This window comes from Salmo salar, chromosome ssa12 (assembly GCF_905237065.1).
Source record: "Salmo salar chromosome ssa12, Ssal_v3.1, whole genome shotgun sequence".
NCBI classification, from domain to species: domain Eukaryota; kingdom Metazoa; phylum Chordata; class Actinopteri; order Salmoniformes; family Salmonidae; genus Salmo; species Salmo salar.
Genome location: NC_059453.1, coordinates 16,815,682 through 16,835,915, shown reverse-complemented (window position 1 = coordinate 16,835,915; position 20,234 = coordinate 16,815,682). Strand labels below are relative to the sequence as shown.

General features: G+C 46.0%; 1 protein-coding gene across 3 annotated transcripts in view; it reads left to right on the top strand.

Moving 5' to 3' along the window:
- Positions 1-2,883: 2,883 nt before the first annotated feature.
- LOC106564329 (transcription factor MafG) overlaps positions 2,884-20,234 on the top strand; it is a 27,198-nt gene continuing 9,847 nt past the window's right edge. For 2 of the 3 annotated variants that reach the window (XR_006757902.1, XM_045690876.1), the window contains exon 1: positions 2,885-3,566. The gene's annotated coding sequence lies outside the window, so the exon portion shown is untranslated. Of the gene's footprint in view, positions 3,567-12,840; positions 12,895-20,234 lie in introns of all 3 variants that reach the window. The other variant, XM_045690877.1, reaches the window with a different exon arrangement.

The following is a 20,234-nucleotide window of genomic DNA, read 5'->3' as shown; positions in this document are numbered from 1 at the left end:
CCCGGCCCCAGAGGCTCTGTCTGCGTCCCTAATTCCACCCTACTCCCTATATAGTTTACTGATTTGGACCAGAACCCACCACAAACAAACAGCAATACACTATAAAATGAATAGGGTGGTATATACGACGCAGCCTCTGTGTGTGGTGGGTTTTCAGGAGGAAGGGTTAGTACTGGAGACGCTGAAGTGGTTCACTAATCCCTCTTTTATTCTGAAAGGTTATTCTCCGCTGTCGCTGAGATAAGTCCTGCTCCTCGAGGATTCCATTTGACTCTCAATAACACACACACCTACACACAGTGTCGTCGGGAGAGGAGAGTTCAATAGCGGTTAATCCTCCCAGAAATGGGGGGTGTGTGTGTGTGTGTGTGTGTGTGTGTGTGTGTCATTCCAAAGGCCTTTGAACAGGAGGAATGCACCCGTCTTTTTCACTTGTCCTAGGCCAGGACTCTCCGACCCTGTTCCTGGAGAGATACCCTCCTGGAGGTTCACTCCGACCCTGTTCCTGGAGAGATACCCTCCTGGAGGTTCACTCCGACCCTGTTCCTGGAGAGATACCTTCCTGGAGGTTCACTCCGACCCTGTTCCTGGAGAGATACCCTCCTGGAGGTTTTTACTCCAACCCCAGTTGTAACTAACCTGATTTAGCTGATCAATTAGCTAATAGAATCAGGTGAGCTTGATTACGGTTGGAGCAAAAACCTACAGGACGGTAGCCCTCCAGGAACAGGGTAGAAGTGAACCTACAGGACGGTAGTTTTCCAGGAACATTGTTGAAGTGAACCTAGAGGACGGTAGTTTTCCAGGAACATTGTTGAAGTGAACCTAGAGGACGGTAGTTCTCCAGGAACAGGGTTGGAGTGAATCTACAGGAGGGTAGCTCTCCAGGAACAGGATTGGATTGAACCTACAGGAGGGTAGCTCTCCTGGAACAGGGTTGGATTGAACCTACAGGAGGGTAGCTCTCCTGGAACAGGGTTGGATTGAACCTACAGGAGGGTAGCTCTCCTGGAACAGGATTGGATTGAACCTACAGGAGGGTAGCTCTCCAGGAACAGGATTGGATTGAACCTACAGGAGGGTAGCTCTCCTGGAACAGGGTTGGTTTGAACCTACAGGAGGGTAGCTCTCCTGGAACAGGGTTGGATTGAACCTACAGGAGGGTAGCTCTCCAGGAACAGGATTGGATTGAACCTACAGGAGGGTAGCTCTCCTGGAACAGGATTGGATTGAACCTACAGGAGGGTAGCTCTCCTGGAACAGGGTTGGATTGAACCTACAGGAAGGTTGCTCTCCTGGAACAGGGTTGGATTGAATTTACAGGATGGTAGCTCATTCAGACCTATAACCATATCTCATTCAGACCTATAACCATACCTCATTCAGACCTATAGTCATACCTCATTCAGACCTATAGCCATACCTCATTCAGACCTATAGCCATACCTCATTCAGACCTATAGCCATAGCCAGACATGGCCTGTGTTCCAAATGGAACCCTGTTCCCTATATAGTGCACTACTTTTAACCAGGGACCATAGGGTTGTAGCTAAAAGTAGTACACTATAAAGGGAATAGGGTGCCATTTTGGGACATATTCCTTCAAACGGTTATTTTAGGCGTCTGTCAACTGGACCTAGTCCTAGACTAGAGAGAACTATAGTTTATGTACAGATCTAGACAGATCTATAGTTTATGTACAGATCTAGACAGATCTATAGTTTATGTACAGATCTAGACAGAGCTATAGTTTATGTACAGATCTAGACAGATCTATAGTTTATGTACAGATCTAGACAGATCTATAGTTTATGTACAGATCTAGACAGATCTATAGTTTATGTACAGATCTAGACAGAACTATAGTTTATGTACAGATCTAGCTATTGGGTAGTCATCAAAAGTGGCATCCTCTCTCTCCTTCTCCTCTCCCCCTCTCCTCTCTCCCTCTCCTCTCCTCTCCCCCTCTCTTCTCTCCCTCTCCTCTCCCCCTCTCCTCTCTCCTCTCTCCCTCTCCTCTTCCCCCTCTTGTCTCCTCTTCTCTTGCCAAGTTTTGTTCTGTACACTGCAGATGAAAGACGACAAGGTGAGAAAGATACAGTAGTTTAGACCAGGGGTGTCAAACTCATTCCATGGAGGGCCTAGTGTGCGGTGGGTTTTCAGGAGGAAGGATTCTCACACCTATGTGAGAATGCTGTTCATTGACTACAGCTCAGCGTTCAACACCATAGTGCCCACGAAGCTCAAGGACCCTGGGACTAAACACCTCCCTCTGGAACTGGAGGGCCTAGCGTCTGCAGGTTTTGTTTTTTCCTTTCAGTTAAGACCTAGACAACCAGGTGAGGGGAGTTCTTTACTAATTAGTGACCTTAATTCATCAATCAAGTACAAGGGAGGAGTGAAAACTGCAGAACGTACTGTAGAACGGCATCTCCCTGCAGCCGACTGTCAAGTTTGTTCTGTGTACATAGAGGGTGTATCTCAATCATCTAAAAGTACAGGACCTCTTCTACAGTCTACAGTCCTTTCAATTATTTTCTTGCAAGTTGCATAGATCGTTAATAAATGGACAATAATTGTTCAGTCCACACTAACTCTTTGTCACTGATTCAGTGTGTGTGAGAGAGTCATTGTATGTATGTGTGTGTGTGTGTGTGTGTGTGTGTGTGTGTGTGTGTGTGTGTGTGTGTGTGTGTGTGTGTGTGTGTGTGTGTGTGTGTGTGTGTGTCAGCTTACTCGAGCCTAGCACTCCTCATATCCCTTTAAAAACACCGAAATATAACGTTATTCGGTAGTGAGTGCGAGAGTGTGTTGCCACTCAACCGAAGCTCGTGTTTTGCTGAGTGGGCACGCGCTCTGCTCTACTCTTCTCTACGTCGCGCCCGCCCGGGTGTGTGAGCTGCTGACTGCGGGCGCAGCGACATCATGCCGTTGGAGCGCTAGACAAGCCGTTTTAAAGGGCTAGCCTCACTGTGATGTGCCGTTCTCTCTCTCTCCCTCCCTGCCTGCTGTGTGCTGCTGATTCATCACGATTAGGTGGTTAGCCAGCGTGCCAGCCATAGGCTACATGCACAAGCCATGCCAACCAGACTGAGTGGGGGCTTTCATAGCTAAAGTAGACAAAGAAAGGGCTTGCTTGTCATACGTAGGCTAGGCTATAGCATCGCACTACAGTGCAGAGAGAACAACATGTGTGGCGGTTGGGAATATTTTTGATAACTTCATTGCGAGATAGATTGATCATATCTAGAGTTACGGGGGGACTGGGAATCCCCCCCCCCGGTTTTCAGAAATCAGACATCGTAAATCGGTTTACATAGAGTAGCCTAGCTAGAGAAGGAAGAGGAAGATATAGCGTGGATTCGAGGTGTGTAGCCGAGTTGGAACTGTCTAGAAAACGTGATTATAGGTTAGGTGGCTGGAGAGATTCACAGCAGAAGAACTGTCCGAGTGTTCGAGTGCTGAAACGGAAGCAACCGGAGCGGAGCGGAAAACGGGCCGCACTGGATAGGGACGCATCATCCGCGAGCGCGGTCAGCGTGTGTCTGTCTGTTGCTATTTCAGAGGTAAGATTCATAACAGCTGTTTTTAGGGAGTTGTTAACGTTGCATAATGATGATAGTGTTAACTCGACGTCACTTTCTAGTTATCTTGATGTCTATAATTGTGTGTGCCTTAGTTTAATGTTGCCAAGGCATGTGTGTGTCAAGAGTGAAAGAGACAAATGCATGGGAAAAGTGGTTTGTTTTTTGGTGTCGGGGGGCAAGGGGGTTACAGTTTAAGACGTCTAGCCTCCACCTCACCTTTTATTTGTGTCAAATCATTTTCCCGTAATTCGTATTTAGGGAACTATTATTTCTAAACATTTTTTCTCCGGTTTATTTCGCGCGACAGCCACAGACAGTTCATGGTAGTAACAGCAATAGCGGAAGACATGCTTGCTGATTCATCACAACGTTGTGTTTCTCGCTCGACGGTTGCGCGAGCTGAGTATTGGCACTGGAGCGAGGGAGCCATGGCAACATGGCACCAGCGGGCGGACAAAGGTCTAGCTAGCGGGAGGAGGGGAGAGGAACGGTTCGTGCTTGTTGCGCCTAAATATTGCTACACCATTGCAGTGGTGGGAAAATACAGTAGCCTACACGGTTCAAAATTATATATATGTTTTTTTAATAAGCGACTGTTGATTCATATAAATCTTGCTTTATTATGCATGTGTTATATGGGGCGTGTTTACATGACTGGTCGAAATTCAGCTAAAGGTGAACTGAACATCGGCGGTCAATTCAGATTGCTGAGCAAGCTTTACCTATATAAATCCATAGCTTAAAGTAAGCAAGCACCATGTAATATGAGGATAATAAAATAGTTGTGTTTGAGAAACAAGCGCCCCCACTCCAAGGTTGACGCTTCTTAGCAAACACACGCACATACGCACGCACGGCACCAGGCACCATATCATCTTAATCAGTGCTAGCCATTGCATTTCTCATCCCTCTGGAGTTGTTCACAAGTAATTTAATGCTGACCGATGCTTATGTTAGCAACTTTTCACACACACACACACACACACACACACACACACAACTTTGCTGATTGTGTCGGAGCAGGGAGAATGGAGTGAGAGATGAAGAAAGGAGAAATAGAATGAGAGATACAGAGGGAGAACAAGGAGTGTTTTGTCTTCAAGGCATTCCAGAGAAAATGCTGAGAGGAAGACAACACTCTCACTTGACAGATGGTGTTTTCACTTGTTACTTACCACAGCGCCTTTAGCTGTGTGTGTGTGTGTGTGTGTGTGTGTGTGTGTGTGTGTGTGTGTGTGTGTGTGTGTGTGTGTGTGTGTGTGTGTGTGTGTGTGTGTGTGTGGTGCACATCTGCGAGACACTGAGACATGCAGCGTAGCCCCTGGGTGTGTGTGCTGCTGTAACAGCAGGCGGAAGCATAATTCAAAGAAACTAAGTGGGTGGGTGCGTGGTGTGTGGGTGGGTGGTGTGGGGGTGGGTGTGTGGAAGGTGTATGTTGGAGGTTAGGAAAGGATTGTAAAGTATCTCTTTTTACATTTGCCGTACATTTACAGTGAACATTTTGCAACTTGACTGCCTTTCTCACAGTGGAACAGGTGTCTAACCCAGATGTAGAGTCACAGTGTAACAGACACACACACACACACACACACACACACACACACACACACACATATACACACACATGCTCTCGCTCTCTGTTTTCTCTGTTCTCTCTGTTTTCTGTGTTTTATCTCTGTATACTTTTTCCTTCTCTCTCCCTCATATACACTGAGTGTACAAAACATTCCATGACCTAGACTGACCAGGTGAATCCAGGTGAAAGCTATGATCCCTTATTGATGTCACTGGTTAAATCCACTTCAATCAGTGTAGATGAAGGGGAGGAGACAGGTTAAAGAAGGATTTTTAATCCTTGAGACATGGATTGTGTATGCCCTTCAGAGGGTGAATGGACAAGACAAAAGATTTAAGTGCCTTTGAACGGGGTATGGTAGTAGGTGCCAGGTGCACCGGTTTGTGTCAAGAACTGCAACGCTGCTGGGTTTTTCACGCGCAACAGTTTCCCGTGTGTATCAAGAATGGTCCACCACCCAAAGGACATCCAGACAACTTGACACAACTGTGGAAGCATTGGAGTCAACATGGGCCAGCATCCCTGTGGAACGCTTTAGAGTCCATGCCCGACGAATTGAGGCTGTTCTGAGGGCAAAAGGTGGTGCAGCTCAATATTAGGAAGGTGTTCCTAATGTTTTGTATGTTCAGTGTGGAGAGAGAGAGAGAGAGAGAGAGAGAGAGAGAGAGAGAGAGATGAATGTAGTTGATGAAACACAGGGTAAGAACTCAGAAAGCTAAACTCAGCAAAAAAAGAAACGTCCCTTTTTCAGGACCCTGTCTTTCAAAGATAATTCATAAAAATCCAAATATCTTCACAGATCTTCATTGTAAAGGCTTTAAACACTGTTTCCCATGCTTGTTCAATGACCCATAAACAATTAATGAACATGCACCTGTGGAACTGTTGTTAAGACACTAACAGCGTAGGCAATTAAGGTCACAGTTATGAAAACTTAGGACACTAAAGAGTCCTTTCTACTGACTCTGAAAACCACAAAAAGAAAGATGCCCAGGGTCCCTGCTCATCTGCGTGAACGTGCCTTAGGCATGCTGCAAGGAGGCAGGAGGACTGCAGATGTGGCCAGGGCAATAAATTGCAATGTCCGTACTGTGAGACGCCTAAGACAGAGCTACAGGGAGACAGGACGGACAGCTGATCGCCCTCGCAGTGGCAGACCACGTGTAACAACACCTGCACAGGATCGGTACATCCGAACATCACACCTGCGGGACAGGTACAGGATGGCAACAACAACTGCCCGAGTTACACCAGGAACACACAATCCCTCCATCAGTGCTCAGACTGTCCGCAATAGGCTGAGAGAGGCTGGACTGAGGGCCTGTAGGCCTGTTGTAAGGCAGGTCCTCACCAGACATCACCGGCAACGTTGCCTAAGGACTGGGAAAAAGTGCTCTTCACTGACGAGACGCGGTTTTGTCTCACCAGGGGTGATGGTCGGATTTGCGTTTATCGTCAAAGGACTGAGCGTTACACCGAGGCCTGTACTCTGGAGCGGGATCTATTTGGAGGTAGAGGGTCCGTCATGGTCTGGGGCGGTGTGTCACAGCATCATCGGACTGAGCTTGTGGTCATTGCAGGCAATCTCAACGCTGTGTGTTACAGGGAAGACATCCTCCTCCCTCATGTGGTACCCTTCTTGCTGGCACATCCTGACATGACCCTCCAGCATGACAATGCCACCAGCCATACCGCTCGTTCTGTGCGTGATTTCCTGCAAGACAAGAGTGTCAGTGTTCTGCCATGGCCAGCGAAGAGCCAGGATCTCAATCCCATTGAGCACGTCTGGGACCTGTTGGATCAGAGGGTGAGGGCTAGGGCCATTCCCCCCAGAAATGTCCGGGAACTTGCAGGTGCCTTGGTGGAAGAATGGGGTAACATCTCACAGCAAGACTTGGCAAATCTGGTGCAGTCAATGAGGAGGAGATGCACTGCAGTACTTAATGCAGCTGGTGGCCACACCAGATACTGACTGTATTTTGACCCCCCCCCCCCCCTTTGTTCAGGGACACATTATTCCATTTATGTTAGTCACATGTCTGTGGAACTTGTTCAGTTTATGTCTCAGTTGTTGAATCTTATTATGTTCAAACAAATATTTACACATGTTAGGTTGTGGAAAATAAACGCAGTTGACAGTGAGAGGACGTTTTTTTCGGAGTTTATGTCTCTACATGAGTAACGTGGCAGGTGGTTCTGAACAAACACCCTCTCAGGGTAATCATTATCCATCTGTCATGTGTGTGTGCTATTCTGTTTGTTTAGGCTTCACCTTATGGATGAGTGTGTTTTGCATTCCTGGGTGTTTTTTGGGGGACTAGGCTATGTGTTTGTGTTTGTTTTCTTTGTGTGTGTGTGTGTGTGTGTGTGTGTGTGTGTGTGTGTGTGTGTGTGTGTGTGTGTGTGTGTGTGTGTGTGTGTGTGTGTGTGTGTGTGTGTGTGTGTACTAGTCCTGATCTTGTTTACCACTGGGATGTGTTTTGAAACTGGTCTATATGATATGATACGATACACTACTGTATGATATGATACGATATGATACACTACTATATGATATGATACATTTACATTTACATTTAAGTCATTTAGCAGACGCTCTTATCCAGAGCGACTTACAAAATGGTGCATTCACCTTATGATATCCAGTGGAACAACCACTTTACAATAGTGCATCTAAATCTTTTAAGGGGGGGTGTTAGAAGGATTACTTTATCCTATCCTAGGTATTCCTTAAAGAGGTGGGGTTTCAGGTGTCTCCGGAAGGTGGTGATTGACTCCGCTGTCCTGGCGTCGTGAGGGAGCTTGTTCCACCATTGGGGTGCCAGAGCAGCGAACAGTTTTGACTGGGCTGAGCGGGAACTGTGCTTCCTCAGAGGTAGGGGGGCCAGCAGGCCAGTGGTGGATGAACGCAGTGCCCTTGTTTGGGTGTAGGGCCTGATCAGAGCCTGAAGGTATGGAGGTGCCGTTCCCTTCACAGCTCCGTAGGCAATCACCATGGTCTTGTAGCGGATGCGAGCTTCAACTGGAAGCCAGTGGAGAGAGCGGAGGAGCGGGGTGACGTGAGAGAACTTGGGAAGGTTGAACACCAGACGGGCTGCGGCGTTCTGGATGAGTTGTAGGGGTGAAAGAGAGGAGAGAGAGAAAGAGGAAGGGAGATGAGGAAAGAAAGAGAGGGATGAAGAGCATGAAAGAGACGAGAGAAAGAGGAAGGGAGATGAGGAAAGAAAGAGAGAGGGATGAAGAGCGTGAGAGGAGAGAGAGAGAGAGAGAGAGAGGGAGGAAGATGAGGAAAAAAAGAGAGGGATGAAGAGCGTGAAAGAGAGAAATAGGGATGAGATGAAGAAAGAAGAGATAGGGATGAAGAGCGTGAAAGAGAGGAGAGAGAAAGAGGGAGGGAGATGAAGAAAGAAGAGAGGGGGATGAAGAGCGTGAAAGAGAGGAGAGAGAAAGAGGGAGGGAGATGAAGAAAGAAGAGAGGGGGATGAAGAGCGTGAAAGAGAGGAGAGAGAAAGAGGGAGGGAGATGAAGAAAGAAGAGAGAGGGATGAAGAGCGTGAAAAAGAGGAGAAAGAGATTAGAAGCAGCATCAGATCAATAGTGGAGAGTTTTTTCCTTCAGTAATGATGATGAAATATGGTGTAAGCAGGAACTACCATACTACTGCATAATCACACACACACACACACACACACACACACACACACACACACACACACACACACACACACACACACACACACACACACACACACACACTCTGCTGCGCGAGCGTGTGTTTGTGTGCGTGTGAGAGAGATGGTAGGGTCTGTTTACATTGGGACTTTTGTAGATTTCACAACATCCTTTCAGTATAGGAGTTATGTAAATACTGATTAAGACAATTGGCAGATGAAGTTATGCCTATCCACTTAGATATCCACTGTGTTAGATATCCACTATGTTGAATATCCACTATGTTAGATATCCACTGTGTTAGATATCCACTATGTTAGGTATCCACTGTGTTAGATATCCACTGTGTTAGATATCCACTGTGTTAGATATCCACTGTGTTAGATATCCACTGTGTTAGATACAGTATCTACTATATCCACTATGGTAGATATCCACTATGGTAGATGTCTACTATATCCACTATGTTAGATATCCACTGTGTTATATGTCTACTATGGTAGATATCAATTTCTTATAGTTAAACCTCTCACAGAAACCAACAGCGATCCCTCTCTGATCAGTATGGTCATAGTGAGTTCTCTTATTTGATGTGTCTCCTCTCCCCTGGGGGCCGGTACTGAATAACGTTATATTTGACCCCTGGGGGCCAGTACTGAATAACGTTATATTTGACCCAGTATATTGAGTGCTGGGCTCTGTAAGAGGAGACTCAGGAGAAGGGTAGAGTATAGAGTGCTGGGCTCTGTGAGAGGAGACTCAGGAGAAGGGTAGAGTATAGAGTGCTGGGCTCTGTGAGAGGAGACTCAGGAGAAGGGTAGAGTATAGAGTGCTGGGCTCTGTGAGAGGAGACTCAGGAGAAGGGTAGAGTATAGAGTGCTGGGCTCTGTGAGAGGAGACTCAGGAGAAGGGTAGAGTATAGAGTGCTGGGCTCTGTGAGAGGAGACTCAGGAGAAGGGTAGAGTATAGAGTGCTGGGCTCTGTGAGAGGAGACTCAGGAGAAGGGTAGAGTATAGAGTGCTGGGCTCTGTGAGAGGAGACTCAGGAGAAGGGTAGAGTATAGAGTGCTGGGCTCTGTGAGAGGAGACTCAGGAGAAGGGTAGAGTATAGAGTGCTGGGCTCTGTGAGAGGAGACTCAGGAGAAGGGTAGAGTATAGAGTGCTGGGCTCTGTGTGAGGAGACTCAGGGTTGTCTTTGTATTGCATCATCTTTCTGTGTTTTTCAACTTGCCGCAGTTTTCAGCTGCAGTGTGGTAATGAGTTTGCTACTGTATTATAACACATTTAACAACACGAGGGAAGGAAGGAACGAAGAACGGAAAAGAGGGAGAGAAGGAGAGAGGGAACGCCACACCTCAAATACAGCCTCAGACTAAAACACACACACCAACACACACTTCTTCTCTGTGGGTGATGATGGTGTGTCTCTTCTCTGAGAATCAACAGTTAATTCGTATACACACACCCTGAAACCCCCCCCCCACGCCAATTCTCCACTCACACACTCAAACCACACTCAAAACACACTCAAAACACACTCAAACCACACTCAAACCACACTCAAAACACACTCAAACCACACTCAAAACACACTCAAACCACACTCAAACCACACTCAAAACACACTCAAAACACACTCAAACCACACTCAAACCACACTCAAAACACACTCAAAACACACTCAAACCACACTCAAAACACACTCAAACCACACTGAAACCACACTCAAAACACACTCAAACCACACTGAAAACACACTCAAACCACACTCAAACCACACTCAAACCACACCCAAACCACACTCAAAACACACTCAAACCACACTCAAAACACACTCAAACCACACTCAAACCACACCACAACACATACTCCATGTTGGTACAATGAGAATCAACAGTTTCCCAGGGTTTTCACCTCCTGGATAGAGAGAATTTTTACTTTACAGTCATAACATCTCTCTTGTCTTCTCATGATGGGAAATATACTCTGAAACTGGAGAGATGCATTCTCTACCTCCTCCCAAAAAGCTAATGATATTACATTTAGGAGGAAGAGAATTGGAAAGTAACCTGGCCTTTAATAAACAATGTGTAGTGAGGGTTTGAAACACTAATCCCTTCCAGTGAAGGCTAAAAGAGAGAGGTTGTTTTCGCACTCTCTGTGCCTGCGTCAATCGATTCCACGTGCAAACACGCTAACACACTGTTGCTTTTAACTCGGAGCACTACGGAGCTAGGATATCTCTGCCAACAAGTGGGCTGGAGTCTTGTCCTCTCTCTCTCTCTCTCTCACACACTCTCTCTCTCCCCCTCTCTGCCCCACTCTCTCTCTCTCTCCCTCTCTGCCCCACTCTCTCTCTCCCCCTCTCTGCCCCACTCTCTCTCTCTCCCTCTCTGCTCACTCTCTCCCTCTCTGCCCCTCTCTCTCTCTGTCTCTCCATCTCTGTCTCTCTCTTTCCCTCTCTGCTCTCACTCTGCCCCACCTCTCTCTCTCTCCCTCTCTGCTCTCTTCCCCTCTCTGCATCCTCTCTCTCTCTCCCTCTCTGCCCATCTCTCTCTTTTCCCTCTCTGCACTCTCTCTCTCTCTCTGCTTTTCTCTCTGCCACTCTCTCTCTCTCTCTGTCTCTCTCTCTCTCTGCCTCTCTCTCTCTCCCTCTCTGCTCTCTCTCTGTCTCTTCCCAGGTATGCTGTTTTATTTATTCTACCCCTCACCTCTCTTTCGTTGTCTTTTCTACCATTATCTCTTACTCCCTCACGTTATCCATGATGATGATGAAGATTAAATCCCCACGTATTTTTTTATTTGACCTTTATTTAACTAGCCAGGTCAGTTAAGAACAAATTCTTATTTACAATGACGGCCTAGGAACAGTGGGCTAAGGGGCAGAACGACAGATTTTTACCTTGTCAGCTCAGGGATTCAATCTAGCAACCTTTTGGTTACTAGTCCAACGCTCTAACCACTAGGCTACCTGCCGCCCCATCTAGGTGCTGAGTACACACACACACACACACACACACACACACACACACACACACACACACACACACACACACACACACACACACACACACACACACACACACACACACACACACACACACACACACACACACACACACACACAGACAGTACATACTCTCACCCTGTTAGCAGGGGAGAACTAAATGAACCTACAAGGTTTTTCTCCTCTGTGAAAAGCCCTTACTAAATAAAAAATGAAAAGGTGCCGGAGCCTCGATCCCCTGACGGTGCACATTTTGTGCTGGTGTTAGGGAATTTATCATCACACACTCAGACTACTACCTGCGATTGGGGAAACACACACACAACACTTTATTTCCGTACTCTGGCAGAAAAGTGAAAAATGTTGCTCCATTTTTTTTAGCTATTCTTTTGTGTCTTCTTTCTTTCTTTCTTTGCTCATCTCTCCTCCCTATCTACACCTTTCGTATCTCTTTCACTCTCTCTCAACTCCCTCTGTTCTCTCTCTCCATCTTCTCATTTTCTCTCTCTCTTAACTCCCTCTGTTCTCTCTCCATCTTCTCGTTTTCTCTCTCTCTTAACTCCCTCTGTTCTCTCTCCATCTTCTTGTTTTCTCTCTCTCTCTTAACTCCCTCTGTTCTCTCTCCATCTTCTTGTTTTCTCTCTCTCTTAACTCCCTCTGTTCTCTCTCCATCTTCTTGTTTTCTCTCTCTCTTAACTCCCTCTGTTCTCTCTCCATCTTCTTGTTTTCTCTCTCTCTTAACTCCCTCTGTTCTCTCTCCATCTTCTTGTTTTCTCTCTCTCTATTTTCTTGTTGTCTGTCTTATTTCACGCTCTGCTGCAAGTTAATAACTTCCCTACTCTCTCTCTCTGTCGCTCTTTCTCTCTCTCCATTATCACTGAACTGACTTCTAATTCACAATTAGCCGGCACACGAAGCGTTACACTTAAATGATTGACCTCTCTCTCGTCACACCTCAAACTGCCTAGATCAATAAGACCTGCTCTCTCTGTTTTTCTAGGAAGGAGAGGTGGAGGGTCGAGAGAAGGGATTAAAAAACGAGTGGAGCTCTGAGGTTTTTAGTCTATTTTTGATATGCCTGTCTTTCTCTCTCTCCCTTATTTGCTTTTTCTCAAACTCTCTTTCTCTCCCTTATTCATGCTCTCTCTCTCTCCTGTGTTTTCTCTGCTTCTCTATCTTCATAACAATCATCACAGAGCCATTTAGCAGAATCCACAACCTGCATTAGAGATTAGCAGACAGATATAAAGCCACTGATCAGACTGTTGTTCTGTAGGGGATTAAATTATATTATATTACATCAGATTATACAGTCAGGAAATATGGACAGATTGATTTACTGGCTGCTCACCAAGTGACACCCTATTCCCTGTATAGTGCACTAATTTAGATGGGCCCTGGTCAAAAGTAGTGCACTATGTAGGGCAAGGATGGGCAACTTTGATGGAGGTGGGGGGTCACAAAAAAACAGAACTCATCATGAGGGGCCACAGTGGGTCTTGGGTCTGTGTACCCACATCCAGCCCCCCGTGTGACAGCGAAGATTACAAAAATACGTTTTCATGTTAGTTTCCTGCAATTCTGCACATTTTGCCACGAAGCGTAGGAAACATTTAGCCGTTTTAAAGCAAGTTTGCTGTAATTCTACAGATTTTGCCATGGGGCAGAGAGAAGAATTTGCAGTTTTACAGCTAATTTCCTGCAATTATAGACATTTTGCTGTAGGTTGGAGGCAAATATTTGTAGTTTTTAATATGATAACTCATGATCAATGGGCCCCATCCCGGTCGATAATTCGGGCCATGCTTACTACAAGTTTAGATAGCTGGTCGCTAGTATCATTTACTAATCCCCTCAAAAATGGCTGACTTGGGCTAATTGAGTGACTGCTGATGCACAACTAATTTTCTAAATTCACCCTGTGTATTCTATTATTCTAACTCTCAACAGTTAGTTGAGACCCTGACTGAATAAAAATAAAAAAGTGTTTTATTATTGGTCCACAGGCCTTCAAAAGGCCGCATGTGGCCTGCGGGCCGCCAGTTGCCCATCCCTGATGTAGGGAATAGGGTGCCATTTAGGACACACACATTGTCTGTCTGAGGCTTGACTTCTGTTGTTAACCCCACCTTCTCTCTGTGCAAGTTTATTTATACACACATCACACGCTCGCACACACATACACATGCACGCACACACACGCACGCCCACAGGCCACAAAAGTAGTCTATAATACGGTTAATTGGGGGGGGTTGTGTGTGTGTGTGTGTGTGTGTGTGTAACTCCAGTAAGCAAGGTCCCTCTTTCTAAGGAGTTGTTTGGGTGAATGTTGTGGGAGGCTGTAGCGAACGGTTCTCCCTCAAACAACATTAGTCAGTCAGCTTTTGTCGGCCCTGCATTAAAGACCAAAATTGGTTAAAGAAAATTGTGATAAATAAAAATATATACTATTTTCATTTAAGGACCAAACAATTGACAGCTGTGCCATATAAATTGCAAAATAGTTGGGAAGAGATTTTCGATGTACCGATTCCAATGCACATGATCTATGAATTGACACACAAAACGACGCCAGATTCAAAACTATACAAAATTCTTGCAACCAATATATATTATATGGGGGATACAATCTTCCCAGTTCTGCAGATTTTGCTGCGAGGAAGCAGAGTCATTAGATCATTTATTATGATACGGTCCATATGTAGCTTGTTTTTGGTCACAGGTCCAGTAATGGCTGAAGAATTTACCTAGAGCTAACGCCTCAGAGAGCACTACTGGGTGATTTGAAAAGTCATAGTCGATCGATCAATAATATAAAAATTATTTTAGCAATAATGTTCATCTTTAATTTACAATCTGTAGAAACCATGAGAATAGAAAGGTTCAGTATTTTTGTGAAACATCACAGCACAGTTGAAAAATATATGGCAAATAGAAATCCAATATGGATGGTGTTAAGAAATAGATGGGAGAGATAGAATGGAGCTGGAGGTTGGGACTAATAACAACCAGATAACAAAGGTAAAACATACGGGCTCTGTAAAATGTATATAGGTTCAGAACGTATGTGAAATAGCACAGTTGCCTAGAAGCCAGCATCCCGACGTCGCCTCTTCACTGTTGACATAGAGACTTGTGTTTTAAGGGTACTATTTAATGAAGCTGCCAGTTGAGGACTTGTGATGCGTCTGTTTCTCAAACTAGACACTCTAATGTACTTGTCCTCTTGCCTCCCACTCCTATTTCCATTCTGGTTAGAGATAGTTTGCGCTGTTCTGTGAAGGGAGTAGTACACAGCGTTGTACGAGATCTTCAGTTTCTTGTCAATTTCTCGCATGGAATAGCCTTCATTTCTCAGAACAAGAATAGAATAGACGAGTTTCAGAATAAAGTGTTTTGTTTCTGGCCATTTTGAGCCTGTAATCAAACCCACAAATGCTGATGCTCCAGATACACAACTAGTCTAAAGAAGACCGGTTTTATTGTTTCTTTATTCAGAACAACAGTTTTCAGCTGTGCTAACATAATTGCAAAAGGGTTTTCTAATGATCAATTAGCCTTTTAAAATGATAAACTTGGATTAGCTAACACAACGTGCCATTGGAACACAGGAGTGATGGTTGCTGATAATAGGCCTCTGTACGCCTATGTAGATATTCCATTAAAAATCAGCCGTTTCCAGCTACAATAGTCATTTACAACATTAACAATGTCTACACTGTATTTCTGATCAATTTGATGTTATTTTAATGGACAAAAAATGTGCTTTTCTTTCAAAACAAGGACATTTCTAAGTGACCCCAAACTTTTGAACGGTAGTGTATATTTTCCCCAAAAATATATGGGGGATTGGAAATGATGCAGACAATTACATTGATGGAAGCAACAATCTATCCTCAATGTTAAAGCTGATCTACCCCCTAAAAAGAAATGCACTTAAAAAAAAAAAGAACATATACACACACACACACACACACACACACACACACACACACACACACACACACACACACACACACACACACACACACACACACACACACAAACACACAGAAACACACAGAAACACACACACACACACACACACACACACAAACACACACACACACACACACACACACACAAACACCCACAAAATCAAATGAAATGTTATTTGTCACATGCTTGGTAAATAACAGGTGAAGACTAACAGTGAAATGCTATTTTCTTTTCCAACAATGCAGAGAGAAAGATACAGATAAAAAAATAAAAAATAAATATATTGAATAAATATATTGAAATAGTGACACGAGGAATAAATACACAATGAATAACGTAATAACAATAAGGAGTAAAAATAACATGTCTATATACTGTACAGAGTGTACCAGTACTGAGTCAATGTGCAGGGGTACAAGGTAATTATGATAGCTATGTACATATAGTTTGTGCCCTCTTCACAGCTGAGTAGGTTTGTCTATGGACCATGTTAATTCCTTAGTGATGTGGACACAGAGGAACTTGAATCTCTAAACCCGGAGTGGATGGGGGCTTGCTCACCTTTCTGTTTCCTATAGTCCACAATCACATCCTTTGCCTTGCTGACGGTGAGGGAGAGGTTGTTGTCGTGGCACCACACTGCCAGGTCCCTGACCTCCTCCCTATATGGTGCCTCATCGTCGTTGGTGATCAGTCCTACCACCGTTGTGTCGTCAGGTAACTTGATGATGGTGTTGGGGTTGTGCGTGTCCACGCAGTCGTGCAGCAGGGGACTAAGCACACACCCTTGTGGGGCCACCGTGTTGATGGTCAGCGTGGTCGGAAATGTTGTTGCCTATCTTCAACACCTGGGGGCGGTCCATCAGGAAGTCCAGGAACCAGTTGCAGAGGGAGGTGTTCAGTCCCAGGGTCATGAGCTTGGTGATGAGCTTGGAGGGGACTATGGTGAATGCTGAGCTGTAGTCAATGACCAGTTTCTTACAAAGGTATTATTTTTGTCCAGGTGGGTGAGGGCTGTGTGAAATGCAATAGAGATTGTGTCATCTGTGGATCTGTTGGGGCGGTATGCGAATTGGAGTGGGTCTAGAGTTTCTGGGATGATGGTGTTGATGTGAGCCATGACCAACCTTTCAAAACATTTCATGCTACAGATGTGAGTGCTACGGGGCGATAGTAATTTGGCAGGTTATCTTGCCATTCTTGACACTTGCCAGCTAGTCAGTGCATGCTCCGAGCATGTGTTCTGGTATTCTGTCTGGCCCCGCGGCCTGTTTAAAGGTCTTACTCATATCGGCTATGGAGAGCGAGATCACACAGTCGTCCAGAACAGCTGGTGTTCTCATGCATGGTTCAGGCTTGCTTGCCTCAAATCGAGCACAGAAGGCATTTAACTTGTCTGGTAGGCTAGCGTCACTGGGCTTCCCTTTGTAATCTGTGATAGTTTGCAAGCCCTGCCACATCTGTCGAGTGTCAGAGCCGGTGGAGTAGGATTCGATCTTAGTCCTGTATTGACATTTTGCCTGTTTGATGGCTTGTCGGAGGTCATAGCAGGATTTCTGATAAGCGTCTGGATTAGTGTCCTACTCCTTGAAAGCGGCAGCTCTAGCCTTTAGCTCAGTATTAATGAAGCCGGTGACTGATGTGGTAAACTCCTCAATGTTATTTGATGAATCCCAGAACATATTCCAGTCTGTGCTAGCGAAACAGTCCTTTAGATTAGCATCTGCTTCATTACATTTACATTTAAGTCATTTAGCAGACGCTCTTATCCAGAGCGACTTACAAATTGGTGCATTCACCTTATAATATCCAGTGGAACAACCACTTTACAATAGTGCATCTAAATCTTTTAAGGGGGGGTTAGAAGGATTACTTTATCCTATCCCAGGTATTCCTTGAAGAGGTGGGGTTTCAGGTGTCTCCGGAAGGTGGTGATTGACTCCGCTGTCCTGGCGTCGTGAGGGAGCTTGTTCCACCATTGGGGTGCCAGAGCAGCGAACAGTTTTGACTGGGCTGAGCGGGAACTGTGCTTCCTCAGAGGTAGGGAGGCGAGCAGGCCAGAAGTGGATGAACGGAGTGCCCTTGTTTGGGTGTAGGGCCTGATCAGAGCCTGAAGGTACGGAGGTGCCGTTCCCCTCACAGCTCCGTAGGCAAGCACCATGGTCTTGTAGCGGATGCGAGCTTCGACTGGAAGCCAGTGGAGAGAGCGGAGGAGCGGGGTGACGTGAGAGAACTTGGGAAGGTTGAACACCAGACGGGCTGCGGCGTTCTGGATGAGTTGTAGGGGTTTAATGGCACAGGCAGGGAGCCCAGCCAACAGCGAGTTGCAATAATCCAGACGGGAGATGACAAGTGCCTGGATTAGGACCTGCGCCGCTTCCTGTGTGAGGCAGGGTCGTACTCTGCGAATGTTGTAGAGCATGAACCTACAGGATCGGGTCACCGCCTTGATGTTGGTGGAGAACGACAGGGTGTTGTCCAGGGTCACGCCAAGGCTCTTAGCACTCTGGGAGGAGGACACAAGGGAGTTGTCAACCGTGATGGCGAGATCATGGAACGGGCAGTCCTTCCCCGGGAGGAAGAGCAGCTCCGTCTTGCCGAGGTTCAGCTTGAGGTGGTGATCCGTCATCCACACTGATATGTCTGCCAGACATGCAGAGATGCGATTCGCCACCTGGTTGTCAGAAGGGGGAAAGGAGAAGATTAATTGTGTGTCATCTGCATAGCAATGATATGAGAGACCATGTGAGGATATGACAGAGCCAAGTGACTTGGTGTATAGCGAGAATAGGAGTGGGCCAAGAACAGAGCCCTGGGGGACACCAGTGGTGAGAGCACGTGGTGCGGAGACAGATTCTCGCCACGCCACCTGGTAGGAGCGACCTGTCAGGTAGGACGCAATCCAAGCGTGGGCGGCGCCGGAGATGCCCAGCTCGGAGAGGGTGGAGAGGAGGATCTGATGGTTCACGGTATCAAAGGCAGCAGATAGGTCTAGAAGGATGAGAGCAGAGGAGAGAGAGTTAGCTTTAGCAGTGTGGAGAGCCTCCGTGACACAGAGAAGAGCAGTCTCAGTTGAATGCCCAGTCTTGCTTCATTGGACAACGTCCGTATTGAGGAACTACTAGCGTCACTGGTACTTCCTGTTAGAGTTTTTGCTTGTAAGCAGAAAGCACACACGCGCATTCCTTATTGCTTGGCAGTTGGCACTGTATAGCTGTCAATCTACTGGTATCATTAAAGAATCTAATGTGAACTGTCATTTTCCTCCTGATTTCTGACCTTACTGTTACAGTTTCCTCCTGATTTCTGACCTTACTGTTACATTTTCCTCCTGATTTCTGACCTTACTGTTACATTTTCCTACTGATTTCTGACCTCACTGTGTTACATTTTCTTCTACCATATTTTGATGTTTCAGCAAGACTGATTTTGTGTGTGTGTGTCTGTGTGTGAGAGAGAGCTAGCGACAGCAGTTTTTTAGTGTCGGATCAACTTCAGAACTTTAGAATTGGTGTTTTTAGTCCCCTTGCTGAGTTCAGGAGTTTTTCACTCCTCCTCAACCCCAATTCCTCTCTCTCTCTCTCTCTCCCCTCCTCCCTCCCTCCGTCCAGTTCATAGAAATGTGTTGAGGATGCAGATTCGACCAAGAGCTTTCCCCACCCCTCCCTCCCTCCTCACTTTTTTCATCCTCTCTTTCTCTCCTTCCCCTCCTCCTTTCTCCACATCGTCCCTCCTTATTCCATCCCCCTCCTCTTCCCCCCCTCTCACTTCCTCCTCTCTTTTCTTCTCCCCTTTTCTTTCCCTCCCTCCCTCCCTCCTACTCTCCTCTTCTCTTTCCCTACTCAGCACTATTCTCTGTTCTCTAACTGTAACAATCCTTTCTGAAGACGTCAGCCTTGTTTCACTCCTCCGTCCAGCTCCCTCCTTTCCCTTTTCACCTTTTCCTCTCCCCTTCTCCCTTTTCACCTTCTTGTTCCTTGTCTTTTCCACCCTTCCTCCCTCCCTCCTTCCCTCTCTCTCTCTCTCTTCTCCTCCTGCCTACATCCCTCCCTTTCTGTCACGTCCTGACCAGTAAAGAGGTTATTTGTTATTGTAGTTTGGTCAGGACATGGCAGGGGGTGTTTGTTTAATGTGTTTCGGGGTTTGTTGGGCAATGTTCCGTATGTAAGCTGTGTCCTTACAGGACTGTTTTTCGTCGTAGTTTTTGTTTAAGTGTTTATTTTGGTTTTCTTCGTAATAAAGAAGATGAGTTCACACATTCCCGCTGCGCCTTGGTCCCACCACCAACGGACCAAGCAGCGGGCCCAGGAGGAGCAAGGATCCTGGGCCAGGGAAAGAAGGGAGTGGAGGACATCATGGACATGGGAGGAGGTAATGGCAGGGGACAAGACCCTGCCATGGAAACAGGTGGAGACA